Genomic DNA, 27,721 nt, shown 5'->3' with positions numbered 1-27,721 from the left:
GTGAGTTTTGAATTTGAATCCAAACTTATATCTCTTTACAAGTAGGCAGTGGGCCTCATTACGACTTTTGTGTAATGGGTTAATGGGCTCCGCTAATGGAGGTGGACCCGTTAAACCCATTACGCAAAATTACATGGTCCCCTCGCTGGACCCGGTAAGGACCAGGGAGGGGACTAGGGAGCTAACAACAGGCCGGTCGTAATCGGCCTGTTGTTAGCTCCCTCTCCCATTCCCAATGAGCCCTATGGGGGCTCAGATGGGAATGGGGAAGGTCCGGGCCCGGGTTCCCAGAGGGAGGAATTACCGGGCCCTCCAAACTATGAATGGCCCGGTAATTCCCCATTCTGGGAACTCGGACGCGGACCCGGTTTTGGTGGCAGCCATGCGGCCAATAGCGGCTTGGCTACTGCCAAAGCGGTAATGAGACCCAGTGTCTTTGCCCCCAGACGCACAGCCACCACTGTTACATCTATTCATGGAGACATGGGCATACAAGCTTCTTCACAACACCACCCCAACCCTCCTCCCCCTGCACCGCTGCCACGGAAGAACATCTTTCTTCCCAATCCAACAGTGTCAACCTAATAATGTGCCCCCAACAAGTATTAAGCAGCACACACTCAAAAAGAAATACTGGCAAAGAGTGTAATTTTAATCTGAGGTCCCAAAAATAGGCTGCACACACGTTAAACCAGAACATCGCATTCAAACTATGTGTCATAAAGGGTATCACCCTATCACTGCGCATCCCAAAATGCCGAATTTCCACAGCCCCATTTCACTGTATATATATATATATATATATATATATATATATATATATATATATATATATATATATATATATATATATATATGGGGAGGGTGGGTAAAGTTAATATTAAAAGTTATGGACGTAAATAGAAATTTCTGGTTGAATGCACCACTTTGTTGCTAACTTTTAAGTTACTTACTTTCATGCAATGTGTATAATACATCAAATATATTTCAAAAAATATTCTTGAACCACACATTTGTGTCCCAACAAATGTCATGGTACTACAGTTAGTCTTTTTGGGACAGATTTTAAGTAACTCAAAAGTTATCAATAAAGCGGTGCATTCAGCCTGGAATTTCCACTTAAATACATGGATAACGCGCCCAATATGATACAATAAAGGAAATGCTGTGCAGTTTGAGTGTTACACTTATGTCCAGCAACAGTAGTACTGCAGTGCTAATACTAACAAGGGAGACCGTGACCGTGACCTGGCCAGTGTGAGCAGCAACCGCCCGTGCCTTCTCTCTCATGAGTGCAGTATTATTTCACCCTCTGTGGTCAGATTAGGGTCAGCAATGATGGGCAACAGTAGTTTGTTGCCCTTCTACACCAACTTCTGTTCTGTTTGGTGAGTCGCTTGGTGACTCAGGTGAACTTTAATCTAATTTCTGTTGTTCATACATTTCATTTAAGTCTATTACTTTTGCAATAGTGCAGCCCTTCTCAGCTTCTAGCCCACTATGTAGGTGCATAGAATCACGAAAGGCCTAATCAGCGGTACTTGTATTTGTTTTATTTGTAATGCGCACCGTCAGGCCCGGAGGCATCAGGGCACAACTTTAGACATGGTTACATAATGAACATACATATAATCAAACTTTATATACAGTGCAAAGTATTCAGAGTATACAGCAATATACATCATTTACAGAGTAGAGATTAAAGCAGGCGCTTACTGGGACAGGGCTCCCAGGTACATAAGGTACATAAGAGATCCGAGTTTCAAGGCTGATTGAAGAGCCAGGCTTTCATTTTGCACTTGAAGGTACTGAAGCATTCTTCTGATCTGATGGTGAGGGAGAGGGCATTCCACAGCTTAGAGGCTAGGACGGGGAAGCTTGATCCACCCGCTTTTTGTAGTTTGAACCTAGGGATGGTTAAGCGGTGGGTCTGGGCGGTTCTTTGAAGGTGGGTAGGCGTGTGACGGGATAGCCGGTTGCAGAGATACAGGGTAGCTTGGTTGGCTAGGAATTTGTGGGTAAGGCCTCAGGTTTTCAGTGAAATTCTCTGTTTGACAGGTAGCCAATGTAGATTGGATCTGTATTCCGAGATGTGGTGGTTTCGCGGGATGTTTAGAGCCGCTCTAATGGCGTTGTTCTGGGAGATTTGCAATTTGTTCAGATTCTCTTGGCTGGTTCCTAGGTAGAGGGCGCAACCATAGTCGAATTTGGCCATGATGAGGGTTCTGGCCAGTGTGACCATGTTTGAAGTGGTCAGAAATGGCCTGCAGGCTGCAATGAGTTTGCAGGTGTATGCTGAAGCAGATCTGACTGCATTTGTTTGTCGGGATAGGGATAAGGTGGTGTCAAGGTAGACGCCTAAGGTTTTGGTGTCTTTCAAAACTTGGATGTGTTGCCATCGATGATAAATGATTGGTAAGACGGCTCAAGTTTACTACAGGTTGCGTAGCGCCCAAGATGAGGAGCTCAGTCTTGTCATCGTTGACGCATAACTAGTGTTGTGCCATCCAGGCTTGGATGACCAGGTAGACGTCATTCAGGGCCTTGGTGTCAGCCAGGTAGTCTCCAGTGATGGGAATGAGTATCTGGGTGTCGTCAGCGTAATTCGTATAAGAGACACCCAGATAGTCAAGTACATCAAAGAGCGGTTTTGTAAAAACATTATAGAGTGTTGGCGACACGCAAGAGCCCTGGGGGATGCCGCAGTGAATAGGGAAGGGATCTGCAGCTGCAGATTGAGAGAAGACCTGCATAGATCTATAACTCAAGAATGATTTGATCCAGGCAATAGCTGACGGAGAGAAATGGGCAGCAGAGTGAAGATGCTTGCATAAGATTTGGCGAATGACCAAATCGAATGCTGCAGAGAGGACGAGTAGAAGTAACAAGGCCAGTTTGCTGTTGTCCTTTAGAACTTCAATTTGAGTTTTTAAGTCTAGTAGAGCTGTCTCTGTTCCGTGTCTTGGGCGGAAGCCAGATTGTATAAAACCTAGGAGATTATTGGCTTCCAGGTACTCTTGGATTTGCAGGTATCCTGCGCGGTCTAAGATTTTTAGCAGAAACAGGACAGTAGTAATAGGTCGGTAGTTGGTGGGTATGCTAGGGTCAAGGGAGGGTTTTTTGAGCAGGGGGATCACCCATGCGTCCTTGAGGTTGTCAGGGACAGTTCCTGTTTTAACGGAAGCATTGATGAAGGATGTGATAAATGGGGCCAAATCGTGGGCCGATTCCCTAATGATTGGGGCAGAACAGGGATCACCCTGGCAGTTGGACGGTTTGATCCTCAGGATAAAGTTTTCCACCTCCGCAGTGGTGAGTGGTGAGAAGGCAAACCGTTTGAGATTGGGCAAGTCAGGGGAGAGGGCCCCAGCTGGGCTAGGAGGGCAATTGTCCAGTTTCAGGCTGTCTTGTTTAGCTATGATTTTAGATTGAAGCGTGGTGATTTTATTCAGTTACGCTGCCTGAATGTTAGCACACCATTTGCTATCTTTAATGCAAGTGTAGGGGGGGGGGGTCACAGGTGTTTCGAGTTCTTTCAGGATCTTAAAGAGTTCCTTAGAATTGGAGTCAGCTTGCAGGATGCGATTATTGAGGGACTCTTTTTTCGCCTCTATAATGGCTGCTTTGTAGGTGAGCCATGCCAAGAAGAAACCGTCTTTGTGCGTGTCAGAAGGGTGACTTTTCCAACGATTTTCTGCACAGCGTTTAGTTTTGCAGAGTACTCTTAACTGTGGTGTGAACCAATAGTTAAGGTGTGCCCGTGGTTTGGCCTTCCTCAGTTTGATGGGGACAATAGAGTCTATAGCTGTGAGCATACTGCAGTTATAGGTGTCAGCTAGAGTGGTGGGGTCATTGCAGGAGTCAGTGGCCACTTTAAGCGAGGGGAGTAGCAGAGGGAGAAGTTTCTCCTTGGTTATGTCCTTTTTGTTTCTGGTCGAGAGAGCGGGCGCTATCAGGGTCGGGATACGGGGGGAAGCTTCAATATTGAAAGTGATGATGTGGTGGTCTGACCATAAGCAGGGGGTATTGGCCAGGACATTGATAATGCAGTTAGAGCTGGCTAGCCGGTCAAGGGTCCTGCCTTTAAAATGTGTGGGCTCTTGGATGTGCAAGGTGAAGCCAGAGTTAGAAAGGGCGTTTTCCAAGTCTAGTGCAATAGGATCTTTGGGGTCGCCAATTCCTAGGTTGAGGTCACCAAGGATGATAATTTGTGAGTTAGTTTTTCCATTGTCAAGGAGGAGGGTAGAGATTTTGCCGACAAAGGAGGGTGCGGGGCATGGGGCCTGTAGATTAGGTGGATGGTGGCCGTTTCATTAGGTGTTAGTGCGAGTTTAACTGATAGTAGTTCAGCGGACTCGAGTTTAGTATTGGTCGATACTCTAAAATCCAGAGTGGTTTTGTGGATGATGGCTAGGCCACCACCTCTGGTTTGGGAGGCAGAGGTGCGGTCACATCTCATGATGCCGAAGCCAGGTGGTAGGGCAAGGGATAAGGAAGGACCGGATGCGGCATGAAGCCAAGTTTCAGCTATGGCAATGAAGTCAAGATCTGAGGATGTTATAAGGTCTGCTATATCTAGAGCGTGCGCTGGGAGGGATCTGGCGTTGATGAGGGTGCCCTTGATAACCTGCAATTTTGCATCTGTAGAAGGGGGTTTGCTGTTGGTGGGTGCAGTGGGTGAGCACGGTGGTGTGTGTAGTATTTGCTTGGGGAGATTACTGCAGGTGGGGCTTATGCGGAATCTGGTGCCTAATCTTTTGTTTCTAAGAGATAAGGAACACGGTTGATTCGGAGTGGGTTTACTAGCGAAGTGTTCCAGCCAGAGGGCTGGGTCGTTAAAGTATGAGTTAGTTTCAGTGTTAGGGTGCTGGAGGCCTAAAGTGGGTGTCATAGGGTCCATTGTGGGGGTCGCCATGCACAGGGTCGGGGGGACAAGGCTTGGGAGAGATAAGGTGAGTGATGGCTGAAGGTGTGTCGGCCGTGTCGGACGTATGTGTAGCTGGGTGATAATTGCTGCTTCAAAGGGCAGAATGTAATACAGTATAAGGTGCACCCTAAAGAGCATGGTGGATGTGCACCTGGGAGGAGATGCATCGCGGCAATAGGCAAATTTGATTATGCTAGGGCAATGCAGAATCAACAATAGGCAGGTTCGATTTTAGCTAGGGCAGTGCAAAGTCAACAGTAGGCAGGTTCGCATTTAGCTAGGGCAATACACAATCAGCAGTGAGCAGGTGTGTTTTTAACTATGGCAGTGCAAAATCCACAATAGGCATGTTTGAATTTAACTAGGGCAGTGCAAAGTCAACAGTAGGCAGGTTGGCATTTAGCTAGGGCAATACACAATCCGCAGTGAGCAGGTGTGCTTTTAACTATGGCAGTGCAAAATCCACAATAGGCATGTTTGAATTTAACTAGGGCAGTGCAAAGTCAACAGTAGGCAGGTTCGCATTTAGCTACGGCAATATACAATTAGCAGTGAGCAAGTGTGCTTTTAACTATGGCAGTGCACAAATAACAGTAGGCAGGTTCACTTTGGTTGAGACAGTGTAGAAATCAGCAGTAGGCAGGTACGATTTAGCCAAGGCAGTACACAGTCAATGGTGGGCAAGATCACTTTTAGCTAAGGTAATGCACATACAGGGAACAAGTTGCAGAGTGCTTCAGAATAAAGGGGGACATGGATTGGGTGGTGGTTGGACCAGAGCGTGTATGGTAGACATTAGGTGAAGTGGAGGTTCATGAACCTCGTGATTGGGGGTTAGTGGGAGCATGCAAGGATCAATTGTAATACATAGGTGAGTAGTTCAGAGGCAGTAGATTGTACTCGAGTATGCAGGTCGACAGCTCTGAGTATCGGATGTGGAATAATAGGCAGGCGGAGGTGTCTTGCAAAGATGCAGTGCCTCAGTGTTGGGGCGGCATGGAAGTTTTTTTAATGTTACCTCATACAGGTGGTCCGGTCCGGCAGGGGCAGTCAAACAGCATCGAACAGGCATATAACAGGCAGTAGCCTTGATTCAGTGTGCCTTGGAGAATGTGGGCCGGCTTCGCCTGCCGGCAGCCAATGGCTGTTAAGAACAGTCACAGGCCAATCGGTAGGCAGCATTGGCTGTTGTGGGGAGCCTGCTTGCAGAGCCCATTTGGATGACTCTTATTCTGCTGACGCTTCATATTGGTGCTTTCCTGTCCTGTGTCGCGTTCCTATGCCTCAATTCTTTCAGCAATAGCAATCCAGTGAACCCTAACCCTCTTTCCTGGGCAGGTTGCGGACGGTTCCCTGTTTATAATTTAAGTGCAGGTGCCAAGACCTTATGGGGAGGTAGGAGTTTATGCTACATCTGCGCAAGACCCACAGAGATCCTGATAGCAAGGCCCTCATCATCTCACCCATAGAATAAGGCAACACATTCCTCTCGGCTCCGCTCTACCCCCTTTAAAAAGACTTTATGTGGCAGCTTGCATTATCACACGCTCTTCTCTATACAAACACACTCACAGTGCCACCACACTGGTCGTTTTTCACAGGCTTTTACTCCCATCTCACCTTCTCTACACAATGTTCTGCATCATAATTAAGGTCCTCCCCATCAAGAAGACATTGCCAGTAGCCTAACAATCTAACTGTGCCATGAGGCTACCATTCTATTGAAATCTATGCCCAAGTCAGGCTGGAAATCTCTAGGTGTAAGAAAGAGAAGACACGCAAAGCCCGCCTTAACTGTATTACCAAGGATTTAGGGTACTCTCCCCAGTTCCGTCTGACAGTGGGACTGCAAAGTGAAAAAAGGGTAGAAAGGGTGCAGATGACAGAAAAGGAGAGGAGCAAGGGAGGGGAGAGATAGGAACAAGAACGGATAGCAGATGAAAGATGGGGATGGTTTGCAGCACGGGGTGACCAGTGTGTGCAGGGGAGAGAGGGGTGCAGGAAAGACCACAACACAGGACAAGCCATGAATGGTGGGTGGACACCCAATATTTTTGGGACAAGCTATGCTCAGGCCATTAAAGCCTTTTGACCTGGGAAATGGTAACATTTTTACGTGAACTGAGCCTTCTGAAGTGAGACACCAAATTGAAGGATTGACTGCTTTTCTGTTTCTTAATTTTCTTCTGTTTTCTTTTCTTCTTTTCCCTTGTTTTATACACTGATGATATATGTGATTGAATACGTACTGCTATTTTAATTTTGGGAAAAGTCAAGTTCTTTGACTAAAACACAATAAATAAATAAAAAACGCAAAGTCCCAAGGTGTCCCATGTCCCTCCCCAGATTCTATGGCTCTCCTATGCCCCTGCACAAAGGCATCACCCAAAGTCAACACAATGCGTTTCTCCATGTCAGCCAGCCTCACTATGCAGAGTAATGCAAAACAGTATGACCACCCCTTCCTGTGAACCGCACCCTCAGTACCTGATTGGCTAATCCCCACAGTCCCATTTCCATTGGCCAGCATGGTGAGAAGGGCAGAATGTGGCACGTGTGCTTCCCAAAGTCCCACGAGGACCGCACCCCAGTAAAGCAGGAGCAGTCCTTCTTCCCTTTCCACTATTTTTTGTCCACCACTACCTCATTGGGCACGGGTAAATAGTCACACATGCATCCACCAATGCCAGCCAAGACGTTCGCATCTAACACTGTCAGTTCTGCACAACACTTCATACTGTTTTCATACAAATATGTTCATACATATTTGTAACAACACTGTTACAAATTCAGCCTGCAAGCGTCCTGCCATTGTACTGCATGTCCAGTATAAAGTTCAGTAAAAGATTGCAAGATTTGTGCATCCACATTCATCCACATGAGCAACCATCACCACAAAATGGAGGTATGAATACTTTTTCTGCAGTATGTTTACAACGCTGTTATAAGTGCCTCTGCTCACGATATCTGCCACTGAGCGTCCATTACGTTCTTAATACGCATACTGTTTTTTCTCCCATCCCCTACCATCAAGTGGCACTTCATTGGTATGTGCTTGCAATGTTTTCATTTACCCATATCATACATTGTAATAGCGAAACAGTAACTCTCTTCTTTCCTTTGACATTGCTACGTATTGTTTTGCCCACTAACCCTACTCCTACATAAATGGTAAGAATATGGGACCTAAATCAGCACTGAATGTATCCTACCAACCTAAACCAAGTTCCCAAAACGTCACTGTCTGCACAGCTGTGGCTCTCTCTAGGCTGCACTATTGCAACAGCCTATTTGTAAATATGGCCGCTTCTACTCTCTGCCTTCTGCAATTCATCCAGAAAAGGACTGTGCAACTTGTCCTTGGCGTCAAGCCCAGGGATCGTATATCTCCTGGACGGAAATTTCTGCAATAGCTCCCAGTGGCTGCGAGGAATAAGATGCAAACCCTCTGCATTATGCACATGGCCTTACGGGCCCTGGGACCTCAATACTTTCAACTCTCACTTCCTATATATCTCCCTGCTCGAGTTCTTCCCTCATCCGCCTCCAACCTCCTCAGGGTCAGTCCCTTCTGCAAGCAACCAGGTGCTGGTAGATCTCTTTCTTCGGCCGGGGCCTCCCTCTGCAACAGCCTCACTGCCTCCCTGACACTTGAGGAGAACCATCGCAGGTTTCGAAAGCACCTCAAAGTCTTTTTCTTTGAGTTTGCTTTTTCTCCTCCTCTCCCCATCTCACTTCCTGGCTGAAACGGATTCTACACTGGTTACCTGACCACTCTTCGATGTCGGGCCGAAGCCACCTCCCCCCACCAGTCGCACCCTTGCACTGCCTTTCTGGCAAACCCTGTACTTGGGGACTGTTTTCTGTATCCCAAACAGTTCCACTACCACCTGATGTCTGCACTTATTCTTGCAATTGGCACAATCGGGATGTATTTTTACTTATTGTCATTTTTTCTTCTTCCCATGTTCTGCACTTTCCCCTTGCCTTACCCATGCAATTGGGCGATCTGAGTGACAACTGGCCTAGTAGGTTTGTTGTCTCTGTCTCCCCTCTGTTCCCCCTCCGTTGCCTCGTCGCGCCTTGAAAATCTTTTACATAGGCACATTATAAATGCCATATCATACAATTTCACATCATATGCTATCATACAAACATTGCATTCATAACAACAGGATGGCTGCCACTCACCTTGTACACTTCACAGGTTTTTTGTTTCCGCAGTACCCCACTCACTACAAACTTTTCAAAAATGATTGCACAAAAGCAACACTGAATGCACGTTACCAACTTCAAACAAGAACATACAGTGCATGCATACAAGCAGGATGGGTTAGGGAGAATTCTCAAGAATGTGCTAATGTCCCTTACCTTTTGAGACCCCCAGCAACTTTGCTGGATTTCTAGGATTTGATTTTTTTACCTGGGAAGAGTGTGAGCCTTTTTACCCACTCTTCCATGTATTTTGATGTGTGTTTTACTTTTGTGTTCTTTTGTTATGGAGTATTAAAACAACTCCATAGGCATCCTCTTTTTCTGTGTGTCACACAGCACCTTCAGTGCAGTGACACAGGGATGTCTTTCAGACGTCCCACCCAAGGTTTAAATACCTTCTCTGGGACTGACTACTGTCTCCCAGGGCATGTAAAGTTAAATTGACTTTACTAGTCTCTTTAAATGTACAGACCTAGCTCACACTATCATCCTATAGAGTGCTGGAAGGGTTGCCTAGCTTCCACTGAGTCAAAACACTCATGTAACAGTCAAATGTTACCCTTTCCTACTTTAAATGACTGGTGGCAGTGGTTTAGATCAAACTACCATGATTGTTCCCGAAGGCAAACAACGGTAGATAAAAATCAGGTCACCCATGTTTTTCAATATGGCGCCCAGGACCTATCTGTAAAAACAGACTCCGGTCAACTTTTTTCACCATTTCTTTTAGGAAAGGTCCTCCTTGTGTTTGTTTCTGCATACCAAACCAGTCTTGGTCCCTTTGTTTGTTGGCCTTTGGCAGGCTTCAGTGCTGAAGCCCTCCTCTGGCGCCAGGGTGTCTGGGGTGGACAAGATGTGAGGGAGGTGCCCGAAAGACCCTGTGCTTAGGAGATCTGAATGCACTCTGGCATGATTGGCCGGCTGGCTGTCCAACAAGGACAGCCACTGTGCTGTGTGAGTGACAGCCAGGCTGGAATGAATGAGGGAAACTATTTAAAAGCAGGTCTCTGGGACGTGGAAAGCAGAGTCGACCAGTGGAAAAAAAGAACCGAAGACGAGCTGAAGGAAGAGGACTGCTGCAACTCCTGGATGACTGGTGAAGCCCTGCTGCAAGTCCGAATTGCCTGAAACTCCATCGACAGGGAAGCCCTTCAAGGTTAACTTCTTCCCTTGAGTTTGGTGGGAACAACCAACTCGTAAGCAGCCTGGACACTGTCCCCTCCTGGTCGAATTTTCTGCAGAGTGCTGTGGAAAACCGATAGCCAGTGGGAAGGATACCAGTTTGTGGTCTTTAAGGCACTCACATCTTAAACCGACATTTTGTGAAGCTTGTGGCCTCTTCCCTGGGCAGTGCAGGAACCTCCTGACGGCCTCCTTCTTGTCCCCACGACTGAAGCATAGGAATAGCGAGATCTGCTCGAACTGCCAGGAGCAACTGCCTCAGCAACAGCTCATCTTCACTTTAAAGGTACTTTCGGCCACTGGGAAAGTTTGTGAAACTTTCCCGACTTTGAAGGCTTGTCCTTCCCTAAACATTCGACTAACTTTTCGGCTAGCCAAATTCTTCTAAAATCCGTGGCAAAAACGTAACCATTTACTACCAGAACTGAGCTACCCGATATAAAGAGTCTAAACCATTCACTTTGGCCCAGGCCTATGAACTGAATTGCTGGTTGTAGGTTACTGAAACCCTTTGCCCTGCCTATGGAAGTATTTGTGCTATTGATTCTTATAACCTTGGCCCTCATTACGACCCTGGCGGAAAGTGACTGACCTGACCGCCATAGCGTAAATAGCGTTTCCGCCATCGCACGACGGAGCAAAGTGCGGCCAATTCCGACCCATCGGGCACGAGCACTACGCCATGGCGGAAGTGCAAAGTCCGCAATGGCGGAAATGTCCCCAAAACGCGCCTCACCGCCGTCGTACGGCGCCCTAGGTGCAATTCCGCCACCCATCTTTGCGGTCACCGTAATGAGCGGCAACCGGAAAGTACGGTGACCGTAAACATACGAAACGGAAGTAAAAACATGGGCCCGGAACGGGAAACAGCACGCCGTACACCTATAAAATCAGAATTCCCACACAACCATTAAAAATACTACCCTGAGACACATCCCAACCCGTCATCCACCCCAGTGAAAGCAATAGAAATGGGAAAAGTAGCGAAAAAAGCGTGCGACCGCAAGCGGCAGGTCCACTTCTCCCGTGAGGAACTCACCGTGCTTACAGAGACCCTCCAGGAGAATGCTGCCGTCGTCTTCTCCACGCAAATGACCAGGACGGCACTTGCGAACAAGAAGGCCATATGGGCCCTGGTGGCACAGCGGGTAAGTGCGGTGGGGACCACACCCCGCAACCCACTGCAATGCAGAAAGCGATGGGACGACCTGCGGATACGCGTACGGAGCATACTATCCGCCAATCGCAACATTGCCACAGCTACCGGGGGAGGATCGGAATCACCCATCAAGTTGACCCCCTGGGAAGAAATCTGTGCCTCCACCATTGGAATGGAGAGTATAGAGGGAGTCGGAGGGATGGAGAAAGGAGTGCAGACATCCGAAGAATCCGGTAGGTGGGCCAACTAATACTATGCCAAATCCACAATGTCCAATCATGTGAAGTACCATAGTCCACATAGTGCAACAGTAACACATGTCCAGGAGAACATCCACATACATTGGCCTGACAGCGCACTTTAAAACTCACATTAAATACATAATAATTAAAAACCCTAAAAACACCCTCTACACGTGCAGCAGGCACACCCTAACTGCAGGCTGCAAAACAACTGCATCCTCAATCCACACAAAAATGAAACCACCTCCAAGGCCCCGACCCAAATCACCCTCAGGTACCACCCCAATGCATGTGATACATTGCCATTCCAATTTCCACAGACCCATAAATAACGCTCGCCCTCCTTTACTCCACCACAGGGTCCGATTCAAACGACGAGCTTCAGGACACCCCTACCAGCACACCTGCAAAGAGGGCCAAGACCAACGGCCAAAGACCCTCCACCTCAGCTGCACGCATCAAGACACGGCAGCAGCACAAATCAAGTGGCAGCACACAGGAGGGAACATCAACAGGCACCCCAGCAGCCAGCATGCCCACAACAGCACCACCACAGGTCCCCCCAATGGATGCCACAGAAGGCACTGCCTCTGGTGGCAGCAGCACCATAGGTGACACCCCATTAATGGCAGCATGCTCCGACACAGAAGACGGGGATGTCGAAGTAAGATCCATCCATGACCTGTCTCAATCCCCCTGTTTGTTTCATCCCGTACACCATGAGGATACCACGCAGGGGCACCCACAAGACGACGACTGGCCATCCCCCACAAGCCCTGTGGCAAGGCAACATGAGGTGACCAGCCCCTCTCTGACACCAACGCAAATGGCCATGGCACAGCAGAGGCAACAGTCCCTCGACCAGGTGATCGTGCAACAGCAGCAACTGGCCACGCTCCTCAAGGACCATGCTGATGAATGTGGGGGTACTAAGGCAGCCATAGAAACATCAACTGAGACGCTTAGGGCAGAAATGGAGAGAAGCACCGAGAGCCTGAGAGTACAAATGGAGAGAAGCACCGAGAGCCTGAGGGGGGAACTGCATGCGACGTCCAAAGACGTATGTGCTGAACTTGCCGCTGTGCGCCGTGTGCTCACTGAGCTCTCACAAACCCTTAGGGACATGCATGGACGTGAGCAGGCAGAGACATCATCCGTTGCAAGTTCCGTCCAGGGCAGCCCCCAACGTAGATCTGGGAGGAACCTGCGCTCCACAGGCAGGGGTGCCCCTGATACCCGGAGAGGGGGCTTGCAATAGCGTCTGCCCACTGACAATGAGCATCTGCGGACACTGGTGTTCGGGGGGGAGGTAGGAGGGTGGAGGGGGTGTGTTGGGCTTACTTGGGTGGCGGGTCGATGGGGTGTGTAACATAATTTCACATATGCTATAAACATTTCACATTCATCCAATGAGATGTGTGGACATTGATCTTTGTGTACGAGGCCTTTATAGGCGTACAGTCCATATTGTGCATGTTCCAGACACACACAGTGCCACAAGTCCCGTGTCCATGTATCAGCCACCAGGCGTGAGTGCTAGAAGCATGAATCTATGATACTCTGACGAATGTCACGGCCCTCCTGTGCCTCGCGGACTCCTTGAGGTGCTGCCACATCCCCACCCTCATCATGACCATCTTCAGGTGCTTGCAGTTCTGCGTCAGGGGGCATGGGCACATTTCTACGTACGCACATGTTGTGTAGCATGACACATGCCATGACCATCTTTGCAACCTTCTCATGGCGGTACAGGAGTGCCCCGCCAGACCTGCTGAGGCAGCGGAAACGAGTCTTCAGTAGGCCGAATGCCTGTTCTATGACTACACGGGTACGTGAGTGGGCATGGTTGTAGTCCTCCTCAGGCTGGTTCTGTGGGTTCCGGAGTGGTGTAAGGAGCCATCTCTTCAGTGGATACCCAGCATCACCTGTATGTGGACAATAAAGGACGTTTGTGGAATGACATTGCTACGTACGCGCCCCCCCCTTCCTGCCAGGTCATTGCCGCATCACATACCCCACATTATCATGCATGAAATGAGACTCACCGAGTAGCCAGGATCTGTTCCCTGCGTGTCGCTCCATGTAGCGTGGTATTGTAGAGTTCCTCAAGACCATAGAATCATGGGTTGATCCAGGAAATCGGGCACAACAATGTGTAATGATCCTGTTGGAGTCAGACACCATTTGTACATTAAGAGAATGAAATTGTTTTCGGTTGCGGTACTGGGCCTCCATGGCATGTGGGACGACCAATTCCACATGGGTGCAGTCGATGGCACCAATGCAACCCGGTATGTCGCCAAGTGCATGAAATCCCACTTTTGTGTTCGTAATTTCCTGCTCCGAGCGTGGTAGAGAGATGTAGTCGTCTGCGTGCTTCAGGAGGGCATCGAGCACTTGCAATAGTGTCCCTGAGAACAGTGGCTGTGAAATGCCATGCAACTGTCCGACTGTGTGCTGGTAGGTGCCTGTGGCCAGGAAGTGGAGTACAGACACCACCTTCAGTAGGGGTGGGATGGCGGTTGGGCTATCTATCATGCTGACAAGGTCAGCCTGTGTCATGTCCACAATGGCGGTTATGGTGTCCCGGTCCAAACGGTAGAGGGTGTGGATCTGCTCAGCAGTGAGGTTGAACGGATGAGCTCGGAGGCGTGGGATTGCGGGCTGCCTGCGTGGTGGTAGTGGCTGTGCTGGTGGGCCTTGCTGGCCCTGCCTTGCCCTCCTCCTCCTCCTGCGTCTCCTCTGTGCGGCCGGTTGTTGTAGTAGTTGGTGTTCGTCTTCTTCTTGAAGTTGGAGTACTTGCAGTGCTATCAGGTCCCCCAGGGCCAACATCGCTAGTCCTGCCGGTAGCATTTTGGAGTGGGTGTGGTTGTGGGAGGGGGTTGGGTGTGCAATTTATGTGTTTTCAGGCTGTATAGCCTCCACCTGTGGTGATTCATTCCACCTGTGCCAGCTGCAATCCCCTTTGGGCGAGCACCGTACCGAGGTTCACCGACGGGCGGGGCGTCCCATTTGTGAGTGAAGCCAGTTGCCATTTACACACACTGCCGCACTACATGGATGAATTTGTGATTTCATGCGGTCACAGATGCCTTTTCGACGTGATGTTGCAAATGAGGAATTCGAAGGACAGCGCTTTCGGTTTTCAGCTAGCGGCGAGGAGACGCCCACAGGTCTGACTGCAAATATAACGTTCTATTGTTTAATGTCCTTGGGACAGGGGCCATGGCGAGTATGCTATGATTGATATGAATAGTATGGGATGCGCAATAGCGTAGTGGACAAAAAGGCAGGACGTTCCCAAATACATGTTACTTCACAACACTAGAATTCCGGGCTGGAGAACAGTGGATTTTGCAGACTGCATTACGCACAGACTCAATGGAAGTTTCAAATGTGATGTGAGTAAATAATCAGGCGTTTTCATACCGGGATGAGGGAATGATGTATGGATGCATGGACAGATGATTTGATGGAGAGTTTGCCATGTACAGGGCTTTTTGGAATCTATCCACCTCCCCTGCGCTATGTCATGCAGAGCTGCCATAGTGGGACCATCGTCTTTCTGCCCTTGTTGAACCCTCCCTGTCTCGACGCGCCTTCAGGCACTTGTGTCTATGCACGTTACTAATCCCATCTGATGGATTCTGTCTTCACAGACGCATGCACACAAACACTCTTTTGTAATGCTGTTTTCACCTCGATTTTTATGGTTGTGATTCGCAAGTGATTTTTGGGTGGGTATATTCCTTTGGAGTGGGCTAGCATGCATATGGCTGTAGATTTAGTGTGATCATTGAAGTGAGTTATACAATTGTAGTTCTGATGGCCATACTATTCTTTTTCATTTCATTTGGGTGACAGGTATCTCCTCCTCTTTTGCCGCTGCCATCTGTACGCCACTCCTGCAGATGGCTTTTACTCCCGACACCTGCTGCTTCGTGTCAATCAGTGGAGCACCATTACGATCTTATGGGACGATCGCCAATGGGCCACATGCCCTTACGCAGTGCTAGTGGCTAGGAGCAACATATCGTCCTTTCTGCTGGACTAGTGCCTACCTGATGGGACGGCCCTGCGGTTCTAGGCGCTTCCGTGTTGCCTTTTTGGTCGTGAATGTAGCCCCTGTGTACCATGATGGAACAGGGCGTCACACAAGCAGAAGCTGGTCATTTCTTGCGGATGCAGCCCACAATACTGGAATGTATTTAGGAGTTCATGACCTAATGGCTGTATGGCCCTTGGTGGTTTTGTGGTGCATTAAATGTCTATTCTGTTTTTGTTTGTCTCATTTTTCTGGTCATGTTGCTGTACTTGGACCTTCAAATGCCTGTGCTGCATCAGTGCGGCAATGGTGCCATGGCAGATATGGATGCCCACTCACAAGGCACTTGGAGCCCCTGGATTCATTTGTTTGTTGGCATGCATGGGTGACTTGTTCATTTCACTGGTTGCATAGTGTGACTTCATTGCACCTACGAGGAGTTGTGCAATGTGGCCAGGGAGTGGTGTACAGGCACTCAGTAGGGCCGTTTACGGTTGATTCGCGATGCCGTACTTCTCACCATGGCGGAATGGTACTTTCCGCCATGCTTGATGGCGTTAGGTACATGTCCGCTAGGGTCGGAATTCGCGTACCGTTGCGCCATGGCGGTAATTACGGCTTGGCTTGGCATGGCGCGCGTGCGCGTACTTGGTGCAGTTAGCGTTGGCGTTCGCTACGGTGTCGCTAATGGCATCATACTTTACGGTGACGGGTCGTAATCGCACCGAGCGCTATTCGATGGCGGTATTGCATTTCCGCCATCGTTTTTCGATTTCCGCCAGGGTCGTAATGAGGGCCCTTGTCTTTTTACACCTTTTAAAAGTATCTGAAGTGCCATTTTGCTCCCACTTCAGGGGAGCTGAACTTGTTCAGTAACTTATTGGTTGTGTATTTGTAGTGTATTAGTATATGATATTGAGCTGCTCTTGCTGGTGTAATGTTTTCAAACTGACTGTGTAAATAAATGTATATGTAGTTGTTTGTTGGAATCAGTGTATTGGTTGGTCCTTTGTGTAACTTGTTCTACTGCTCACTCAACTCTTGAGATAAGTCTGGCTGCTCAGCCACTGCTACCACATAACTGCGTAGTACAGGCTTGTACAAAATGTGAAATTTTACTGACACTTGTAGTCTTAATTGCATGTACTGTTCCCAAAGGGTTCTGCATGTGATTCTGTCTACCAGGATGCCTGCCCCTTACCTTGCTTACTTCCACCATGGGCTTCTGCACTTCTTTGTACCAAGAGACCTTCTGCCACAGTTTTTGCGTGCACACTACAACCACAAACCTTATTGAGGAATGCCTTACCTCCACAGTCCCATTTCCAGGGCTGCCATCCTGAAAATGGTCAGATGTGGCACGTGTAATCCTGAGACTACCGCAGAATCAGCTGAGTTTTTGTGCTAGGAAGGGTGGGGGGAATGTGAAACAGGGTAGGGGATTGGGTCTTTAGTGGTCCATCTGGAAAGTTTTTTGTTTTGTTTTTTGTTTTTTTACATGCTTCCAAACAACTTTTTATGTTTTTTCTCTTTCTATGAGGTTCTGTTTGCTTCTCCTCCTTCAATTTTTACCGATTTATGGTCAACGCTTCTTGCACAGTGCAAATGAAAATGGTATTGCCAATGGCATTCAAAGAAATGTCATTTGCATGGAAGCAGTGTATATTTTGCAACGTCATGCACTCATAGTGGATGGAGAACATCCCATTAGTGCACATAAATGCAGACATGCTTCTGTTTATAAGACACCTTCCGAGCTCTGCCTGGGGACAAATTACACCGGTATGGTCCCATGCTCTTCTTGGTGGAATGGTTGAGAAAACAACCTTCACAGTGGAAAAATACCACATCACTGCATTCATCTACTTCTTCAGGTGATGGAGCAAACGTCCACATGACATATAACCCAAATGTAGACCTCCATAATGCACCACGACAACTTGCACAGTAACGTTTCATGCCACATATCTGCAAAGGCTATTCATCCCTCCGAAACTGCACGCATAGAGACTGACCCACAAAGCATCCACTCCTTCCAACCCGAAATTAGCAGCTGCGCCTCTTTGCATGGCATACCTCTGCAGATCTCGTACAAAGGTATCACCCACAATCAGCACTGTGCGTCTCTCCATCTCCACCAACCTCATTACACAGAGAGCATTGGGGAAAAGTAGTACCACCCCTTCCTGTGAACCACACCCTGGACACATGATGCCATAACCCCAACAGTTCCATTTGCATGCCCACCATCCGCAGAATGGCAGGATGTGGCATGTGTGCTTTCCCATCTACAGCGAGGCCTACACCCTAGTAAAGCAGATACAGTCCTTCTCCCCTCTCCACTGTTCTTCTTCCAGCACTCCCTCATTGAGTACTGTGAAATATTCATGCATGCATGCAGCAATCACAGCCATGAACTCTGCATCCAACACTATCATTTCTGTACAGCACTCCATATTTACCGTTGAAGACTCTGAGTACACGTCGCGTGTGCTTCCAAAACACCTTCAGTACAAAGGTCTGGAAAGAAATCCACGATTTCAGCATCCAAAATCATGCATGCGAACTTGTGGCCAGAAACCACAATCCACAAATGTAACATAGCCAGCGGCACTTCTGCCCAACCCCAGAACCATAACACAGCGATGCATGGAAACATGTAATAGTTAGCAGATTCCACAAACATACCACTGCCTCCGCCACACTGCACTATGAAGAGTAAAATGTGCTCCACAACCATTCTGTAAAGGTGCCCACCCTCTGAGACATGCAGTCAAAACCGCATTGCTGTGGTGGGTGTGCTGAAGGCCTTGGCTTTTGAGTACAGGGCCTATGGCCTACAGCTTTTGCCCATGCACCTAATAGTCTAGGCCTTGGCCACACCCACCACAATGTAATCCAGCCATTCATGCCAACATGTCACCAAGTACCACAATCCACACACATACCACAGCCACCGGCACTCCTACCCAACCTCTGCACCATTATACAGCTACACATAGAAACATGCACCTTTTAGCAGATTCTACAAGCATAATAATAATTTTGCATTTATATAGCACTGCTTATTAATACCCACAGTATGTGGTGCTCATTTATCGACCTTGGAAGGATGAAAAGCAGAGATTTTCCTTGCTGGTATTCGAACCTGCGTTAGCAAGCTCTGCACGGATGTCAAAGCTAGCGCTCTACTCGCTGTGCCACTGGACCGGCTATTCACACAACCTCCGGCACCCATACCTACGTTCAGTCACATAGTATGGTGTTACTGCCAACCAAACCAAAAAAATGTTTACAATAGTGGCCCTGCTCCCAGCACTCTATCGAGTACACAAAAGCAATGCTGTATAGTGCAGTACAATAGTCAGCGCTCCATGCAATGGACACTACGCAATCCTATCTATTTATTTATTTATTTATTCCTATTTGTTGAGCGCACAGCAGACCGAAGGCATCGTGGCGCTAGTTACAGTGTTTCTTAAACTTAGTTACATACAATTGATGCCGGTGGTTACATTGGGCGATGATTATGCTTTACTGAAATATAAATATTGAGCACGAGAGAGGTCAGGTGCGCATGTTAGTTGAAGAGGCAGTTTTGAGTTGTTTACAGAAGGAGAGGAGAGATGTTTCCGCTCTGAGGTTGGTGGGCAGTGCGTTCCAAAGCTTTGGTGCAAGGTAGGGGAAACCTATACCTCCAGCCTTGGATCTATTGATGCGTGGTATGGTGAGCCGGTTGGTGTATGTAGATCTGATTGGTCTTGTGGATTGAGATCTATACAGGGTGTCAGATAGGTAGGATGGTGCTGTGTAGTTGATGCATTTATGCGTGGTGGTGAGGATTTTGAAAGCGATCCTATCCTTGACTGGGAGCCAGTGGACCGTCTTCCTAGCTAGGGTGATGTGCTCTCTTTTTGGTAAGCTGAGTGCTGCTCTGAGAGCATTGTTTTGAGTGGTTTGGAGCCTTGATAGGTTATTCTAGGAGGTGCCGGCTAGGAGCGCGTTGCAGTAATCTAGTTTAGCTCCTATGGTGGCTCTAACGATGGACAGGCAGTTATCTTTTGTTAGGAAAGGTTTTATTGCGTTGATGAGTTTAGTGCTTAACGCCGAAGCCGAGACTATTGTGCTAACTTGTTCATCCAACGATAGGGTGGCGTCTATGTGAACTCCTAGTGTTTTGAGGATAGGACTGGGATGATGCAGTTGTCTATGAAATATGCAGTTCTCCCCTATCCAATTCTATGCACACACTGTTTAAATATTGCACCCACTTCACACTCTGCAGTATCCAAGCACATAGAAGATGCACTTCAAGCATACCCTCTTCTATACTGACAGTAGTGCAACACTGCACTCAGTGCACACACGGCAGAACTGTTCACTCCATTAGCTGAGGCCATGGAGTAAACACTGCAGGATGTGCTACCAAAAACCACACCCATGGAATGAACAATGTATGCAACGCTGACAAACCACACACTGAAGGCAACAATGCCAAACCTAATTGCTACCACGGCACATAGATGGCAGTGCAAGTCCTCCATCCGTGCATTGAATGATCTACGGGCTTGTTAGGGAGAATTCTCTGTTAGGGCTAATTTCCCAAACCTAGTGAGTCCCCCAGCAGCTTTGCTGGATTTTTGGGGTTTATTTTATTCTCCTGCTAAGAGTGAAACTCTTTTTCTCCCACTCTTAGACATGATTTGAGATATCCTTAACTTTGTATGTGTTTTATGGGCTTTGGGTTCTTTTACTCCATAGGGCTTCATGTATCTTTGGTATGTGTGTTACACAGCACCCTCCGAGCCGTAACACAGTGGTGTCATAGTGACCCCCAAACATAGACTCCGTACCTTGGGACTGTCTACTGTCTCCCAGGGCATGTAAAGTCACCATTGGCTTTACTAGTCCTAAATTGTGAACAGAACCAGTACAAACCATCATATTGTGGGTGTACTGGTAGAGGCAATTAGTTTGCCCCTGGGTCTGTTGTTCGAGGGGGCACTGTCCAGTCCCCCCTGAGCGAGTTTTGGCTGGTGGCAGTGGATACTACTTTTTATATTCAACCGCAAATATATTCCTATGGGATTTTCCCATTGTTCGAGGCTAATACTTTTTAACATAGCCTCAAACATACCGCCGGTTTATTTATTTAATATTAATTCACTGGTTGGTATTTTCTCTCCACAGAGGCCTCCAAAAGTGGTGCCACTCTGTCTGGGTACCACAGGGGGTGCGGGAGGGGGTTTAGGCACCCTGGACTGAGTTGCCTCGGCAACTCAAGTCGAACTCTTGTGTGATTGGCCCAGTGGTGAGCCGCCCGGCTCACCACTTAGCATGCTTGAGTGACAACTAGGACTGATGAATGGGGGTTTTCTGCATAAAAGCAGGGCTTTGGGGACTGGGACTTCAGACGTCGCCACAGAACCAAAGAATCCGAAGAGGGAGAAGCTGAGCCGACCTGCAACGACGACACCACCGGTGGAGCCCTGCTGAACCGACTCACCACTTCTTCCAACGACAGAGGAGATCTTCATCCCGGAGAGTCTTCTTCCTTTGACTGGTGGGGATAACCAGTTTGCCCGCCTTTTTGCCTTCCCGGATCGTCTCGCGGCCGCCTTGCTCGTGCCAAGCACCCCGGCAACCGGGATACCACGTTTTTCCACTACCACGAATAAAAGGGTAGTACCTTTTTACCGGAGAACTCCGCGGCTGGTTTCTTCCCTGGCAGTGCAACGACCTTCAGCTTTCCTCCACGTCTTCCTCTGGACGACGCCGCGACTTGCACCCGCTGCCAGGAACAACTGCCCCCGCTGGAGGATTCTCTCCACTTTCAAGGTACTGTGTCCGCCTGGCCTCCCTCGCAATGGTCTGTGTGGAGTGTCTCGGAAATCCTCAACCTACCACTTGGATTGGCCCTAGGCTGGCTAACTGAACTTTTCTGAGCTGAACTGATTCCTTTTTAAACTCTCTGCAAGACTCTCCAAGCCTTTTAAACTGTGTGATCTTGGGCGCATTCATGTTCTACTCTCTCCAAGAGGGAGCCTGCCTCTGAACTTTTTGCTCACAAGTAGACTTTGACTTTCCTGCCTTGCTGAGTGCTTCTAAAGTATTGTGTTGTGTGCTGTTTCTAATTTCTGCCTTTTCCCTCCCTTTTTCTTAACTTATTGGAGTGCCATCTTTAGTTAAGCGCTCACCTCTGTCTGGAAATAAGTGGTGTTAACTAAGACTTGTCTAATAAGGAATAAGGGATGTATATGTATTAATAGTGACTGTGTTTTTGAACTTGCTTACAATAATAGTGCTAGAGTGTTTCTAAGTGTGTCTTTAAATAAATAATTGTATACTTGATACCAACAGCTCTGGTCAGTGTTTGCTTGTGCTACTGTATTTTGGTACCTATCTTGTATACTCTATATACTGTCTAACTCTTCTTGAGAGAAGTCTGGCTGCTCAGCCACAGCTACCAGGTAAATCTGGGTGGTACAGACTGCTACCAATTGGGTTTACTGCCAACACCTGCAGTCTTAAGCCTTTTGCAGTGGTCCCTAAGGGAACTGCACAAGTTTCTGCTTAACAGGGCTTACCACATGCAGCACACCGGAGTACATGCTGTCTTACTATGTGCATGTCATGTGCAATGCACTCTCCTTCTGCTATTGAGCTCCCACCAGTCAGCACGGAAAGAGGTCTCTGCACCAGCTATCATGCCATTACGAAGCCTGCCTGCGTTCAGCACACATAGTAGTGGCCTGTGCAGAGACCCGCAAATTGGCGCTGTACGCACAGATACTGCAGGCACATCAACGTCTTTGTCCACCTATTGACATATCTCAGATGAACCACTTCTCACTCCCCCACCCTTTCTATCCCTTCTTATCCACCACCACATGGGGTAATATATGTTTTCCAATGGACTCCATTTCTGCAATTCCGCTCCCACTAGTCGGCACGGTAAGAGGTTGCAGCACAAGCTATTGTGCCGTAACGAAGGCTGCCTGTATTCACCACAAATAGTCTGTGCAGGGACCGGCGAATTGGCGCAGTACGCACAAACACTCCAGGCACACCACCGTCTTCGTCCACCTAATAATCACACATCTCAGATGAACCACTTCTCTCTCCCCCACCCTTTCCATACCTTAACCCACCAACACATGCCGTTCATTTTGTTTGTCAGTCCCTTTTGGCGCTTTACTGTCCTTCGATACACCATGGCAGCGTTTCCCAAAAACTGTGATGCACAGCACGCTTCCCTCCAGCCAACCACCGGCCGCGTCCAATGGTGACTGACATCACAGAGTACTCCAAGCTAATGAGACATTTGTCAGCAGAGCGAACAGGGAAATGGTTCGCAGAGCACAGTCAGATATCAATAATTTTTTGCGACGTACATTTCAGTCCTTTGCAACAAACGTAGTGGTTGGATTTCCGCCAAACACACAAAAGTACACTTTCCAGAACCAAGCACCCGCTCCTGCTGCAATTTTGGTTAAAATCCGTCCAGCCCTTCGGGCTGTGGCTGTGTGCAAAGTTTTTGCCCATTCAGTCTATGGGAAAAAAATGTTTTTGGCACCGCCTTATAACTTTGCCCCGCCATCCATGAAACCTCAGCAAACCTGCCGAGAAAAATATCAGAGCGGGCCATATACCTTTCGTGCAAAGTTTGGTGAGGATTCCTCCAGGGGGAGCGGAGTTATAAGTCGCTGAAAAAGTGTTCTTCCTATGGGTTTACCAATTTAACCATAACTACAAGCCCACTCCCGCGGGCCGTTTAGTATATATATACATACACACGTTTGTGGTGGCAGGGAACAACACACTATCTGCCTATTCTTTTGTTTTGTTTTAATATTTGATGGATTTCCAGCAAACTGAAAAAGGAGCTTATCCCCTTGTTATCTCCTGTCCACAAAAAAAGTGGGCAAACATCTAGCTAGTGGGTTTGGCTGAGGGTGCCTGAAAAAACTTGCACATAGTCAAAACAATTTGGATACTTTAAAACTTTAGATCTGTCGGATAGATGTGTGCTACACATTCATTATTTTAATGATTGGGCTAATCAACATTCTTGGCAATTTTCAGACTGATTAATCAAACCGGTCAAAAAGCATTAGCCACATAATTTTGATTAAGTCTGTGGATCAATGATTCATCATAACTTTCGGGTGACCACCAAAACTGTGTTGAGTTGACATCTGCCCTGCAGGGTCACCAGAATGAGTAGAGGCTAAATTGCGCACTCTCCCTTCATACTTCTACATATCAAGACCTAACACAATCATGATGGTAAATAGGCACAATTACGATATATAACTCCTTCCCATTCTGTGGTAACGTGGGGCGACGGAAGGCTATAGTTTAGAGAGGGGTGTGAATGTGGTAGAGTAGTAATCCAAACACCCAAATATAGCAGTCAAAAATAAAGGAATATCCAATCAAGTTTCGATAAGAACATGTATACTTTATTCAAACACACTATGTACAATAATAACTCATTAGAAAAACACTACCCAAAATCCACCCCTGAGGAAAGAAAACAGAATCATCCATAATAGCATGATGAAGTACTCTGATAAAAGGATCAAGGGGTGTCAGGCAAGGAATAACCACAAGGCTCTTTAAAAGGGTATGTTCTTGGGTGCAAAAGGGATTCAAGTGACCTAACCCATCTCTAGCGCCCGCAAATTGACCATTGACCAAGTGGTGTGGTTTGCAGTCAATAGTACCCTTTTGCAGTTGTTGGTAGTTTGGCATGCCGAATCAGACTTATTGGCACACTGTGAGCAACACAAAGATTGGGAGAGGCCAAAGGGCAGCACCTTGGGGTCCAGGCGGTTCAAATGTGTTGAGCAGTTCTTGAAAAATGGCCCAAAGCAGTTCAACAGAAAGAATCACTAGACCCGCGACTGTCTTGGCACTAAGGGCACAGCAAATCCCAATCCCGGGGCTCAGGAACAAGATGAGTCCTTTTCTCATGCTCCCAAACACAGGGGAGGCTGGCACACAACTGCAAGGGTCATTCAAGATGGTGAGGTCCTGGGTACCATTGTGGTTGGCACAGAGGCAGTCTTGCTCCAGCAGCAGGTCACTTCTTAGGTTGCTGTGATTCCCACTCCAGGGGCTCAGGGTTCCTTGTTCTCAGGCTCCCAAACATAGGGTTACTTTAATATGGTGAAGTCCTGGGTATCGCTGTGGATGGCAGAGATGCAGGTCTTGTTTTATCTGCAGGTTCACCCCCAATGGTCCCTGGGGATGGTTAGGGGACATAGTTCATCTCTGCCTGGAAATACATGCCTTCACCTCACAACTGAAGGACTCTGGAAAGGACTGCTCTCCCAGCAGGCTCCAAATGAAATCTTTTTCATGGGTTGAAGTCCAAACGATCATTCAAAGATCATTCAAATAAGTGGTGTGCAACCCCTTCTTTTAAAGGTAAAAACCCACTGCTGATTGGCCCAAAGCTACCCTGCATTAGAGATCGAATACCTCTTCTAAAGAAACATGGACTTTGCCCTTCTGACATCGCACAGAACGTGCTTTGCTCTAGAAGAATTGGAGCAAACAGGAAGGTGAAAGAGAGGCTAAGCAATGGTGAAATACTTCCTCCACTGTACAGAGATATCCAATCTACACTACCCCTGCCCCACATTCACTAATGACTAGGTCCAAAAGCCCTTAGAAGTGCAGCACCCTAATGTGAGGCTACTCCCTTTGAATGGGTTTGCTCCTTTGATCCTTGGGCCGATTACAGCTGCCTGTTGTGCGTTTGTCTCTGGAGCAGGGCATTAGCTACTCTCACAAAGAGATCGGAGAGGAGGCAGGGCCACTCTGGTTCCTGTCTTGTCACTTTGGAAGGATCAGCGTGTTTGGCCAGAATACACACGACCTTCCACAGATGAGTTTGCTCACAGGTGCTGACATCAAATTGGATGTGGCTGCAGTGGTCATAGGCACCATGCCTTAACACAGGCAGAGCTTATATTTACGGTTTACCCTGCCACCAATATGGGCTGCTTATATCATCATCATTTTGGTACAGGGGTGCATATCTTAAATGCAGGCCCCCCAGCTGCAGAGACTTGCTGTCACTGCAGCTGTCCAATGGGCATCTGTGATCTCTGAATCTGCTCTGTGCCACTGGTAGAACAGGCAGTCGGGATCATGATCCTGACGCATTAAGGCACAAGTACACACTATGCTTTTGGCGTAGAGCTTAGGAAAGGGGAATCTGATCAGCAGATTACCCTTTCAGAGATGGAATTACCTGCATCATTTTATTAATTGGTTAATTAATTAATTGACACCCTTGTCAGATGGCAGTTCATCACAGTCACCATACAATATAAATATATATTGTACAAATATAAATATATATCATGTATATTCAGTAACAAAAAACATTAGGAGCAGTTATGGTAAAACAATTCAGCCCAACAACACTCTTAAAATTGGGCAGGTGTTGGAAGTGATGACAAACTTAATTCAAATCTCTCGTTGATGTCATCCAAAAGGTTATTTATTATTTCTGGTGCCATCTGTAATATCATCAACATTTATTATTCGAAATAAAACATTAAAAATACACATCTAGAACAATAGGCCGTTTTTTAAAAACATGATTAAGAAAGCCATTTTACATACAAGCACAGTGCTCTGACCTCCTATGGACAACATTATCAATAAACCATGCCACAAATCATGGGTGGAAGAATTATCAACTCATCCCATATTGCTTTGATTCTGACTCTATACAGTTGTGAGGTAAAATGTTTCTTCAAATTGTATTTTTTGTGCAAATCAGCAAAAGGTGGGATAGGTCATCAAATCCTACAATATAACAGCCACATGACTTGCTAAACATGGTGGTTTATCCCCGGTGCAGAGGATGTTTAAACAGTATCACAGAGCTTTTAATCTTGGTGACAATGTGGAGGTCAGATAATCATCGGTTACTAGAGGGTCCTTAATTTTTGCACACAATGACAAGGAGCTGATGGTGTTTGCCATCACCCAGTCATTTTCTTGCCAACCTGCTGGATTTGGGAGGCCCCACCTAGCGCATAGGAGTGAAATGTGGGACCACCAGGGAGCAACGTTTCAAGTAGACCTTTTTCTTAATTCAATAATTGCATTTTTAACATTCTCATTTATGAACTCCACCTTATATTTTAAGCCAAATTCCTCAGTGAAGGAACAGCAGCAATTGATGCTAAAGATGGGGTTCCTCACACCAACCTTACCTTACTGCACACTGCACACATTGGAGTGCAGTTAGGGACAGACACATGACAGATCTTAGAATACGATTTTGAACTCGCTGCCGAGTAAACCTAAAGTTCAGCTCTATGAAGAGCCATCAAGGTCATTTTAGCATTAAAAACCCAGTTCCTCTGTGGCACATTTAGAACCATCAAGGAAACAGTTAAATGAAAATATTTTCTTGCAGAATGGTAGTGCTTTAGTTTTAAATCAGGTTTTGTTCAAGCTTCAGGGAGTAGAAATAAACGTTGACAGTAGTGGGGCTATTCCGCAAGCCAATTGGAGTCAAGGTTTTTATAGTAGTATCATCAGCATATAGCAGAAAGCTGCTTTTTTGGTCGCTAAGAGAAGGAGCTGCATGCAGAGAAACCCCTTACACATCTAAAAATCTGCTATCAGTAGTATGAATAGTAGTGGGGCCAACGGGCATCCCTGTCTAAAACTCCTAGTTACTTAAAGGGGGCAGTTAGCCTGGACCTGCATCTTGCCACCACCGAAATATTTGTTTAAATTAACAGAATTAAGCCCATCTGGTATGGGAAGCTTAGCCAGTTTAGATCATAAAATAGTTCTGTCCACACAATCAATATCCCTATTGTACTTATCTGCCAATGCAGGCAGTGATCAATCCGAGAGCATCCCAGAGGAAAACCAGTCTAATTATTGGGGATACCATTAGAGGTGTTTAT

Source organism: Ambystoma mexicanum, chromosome 3q (genome assembly GCF_040938575.1).
Source record: "Ambystoma mexicanum isolate Mex_15411 chromosome 3q, UKY_AmexF1_1, whole genome shotgun sequence".
In the NCBI taxonomy this organism is placed as follows: Eukaryota; Metazoa; Chordata; class Amphibia; order Caudata; family Ambystomatidae; genus Ambystoma; species Ambystoma mexicanum.
The sequence above is the reverse complement of the archived record's forward strand: the minus strand, read 5'-3'. Positions refer to the sequence as shown.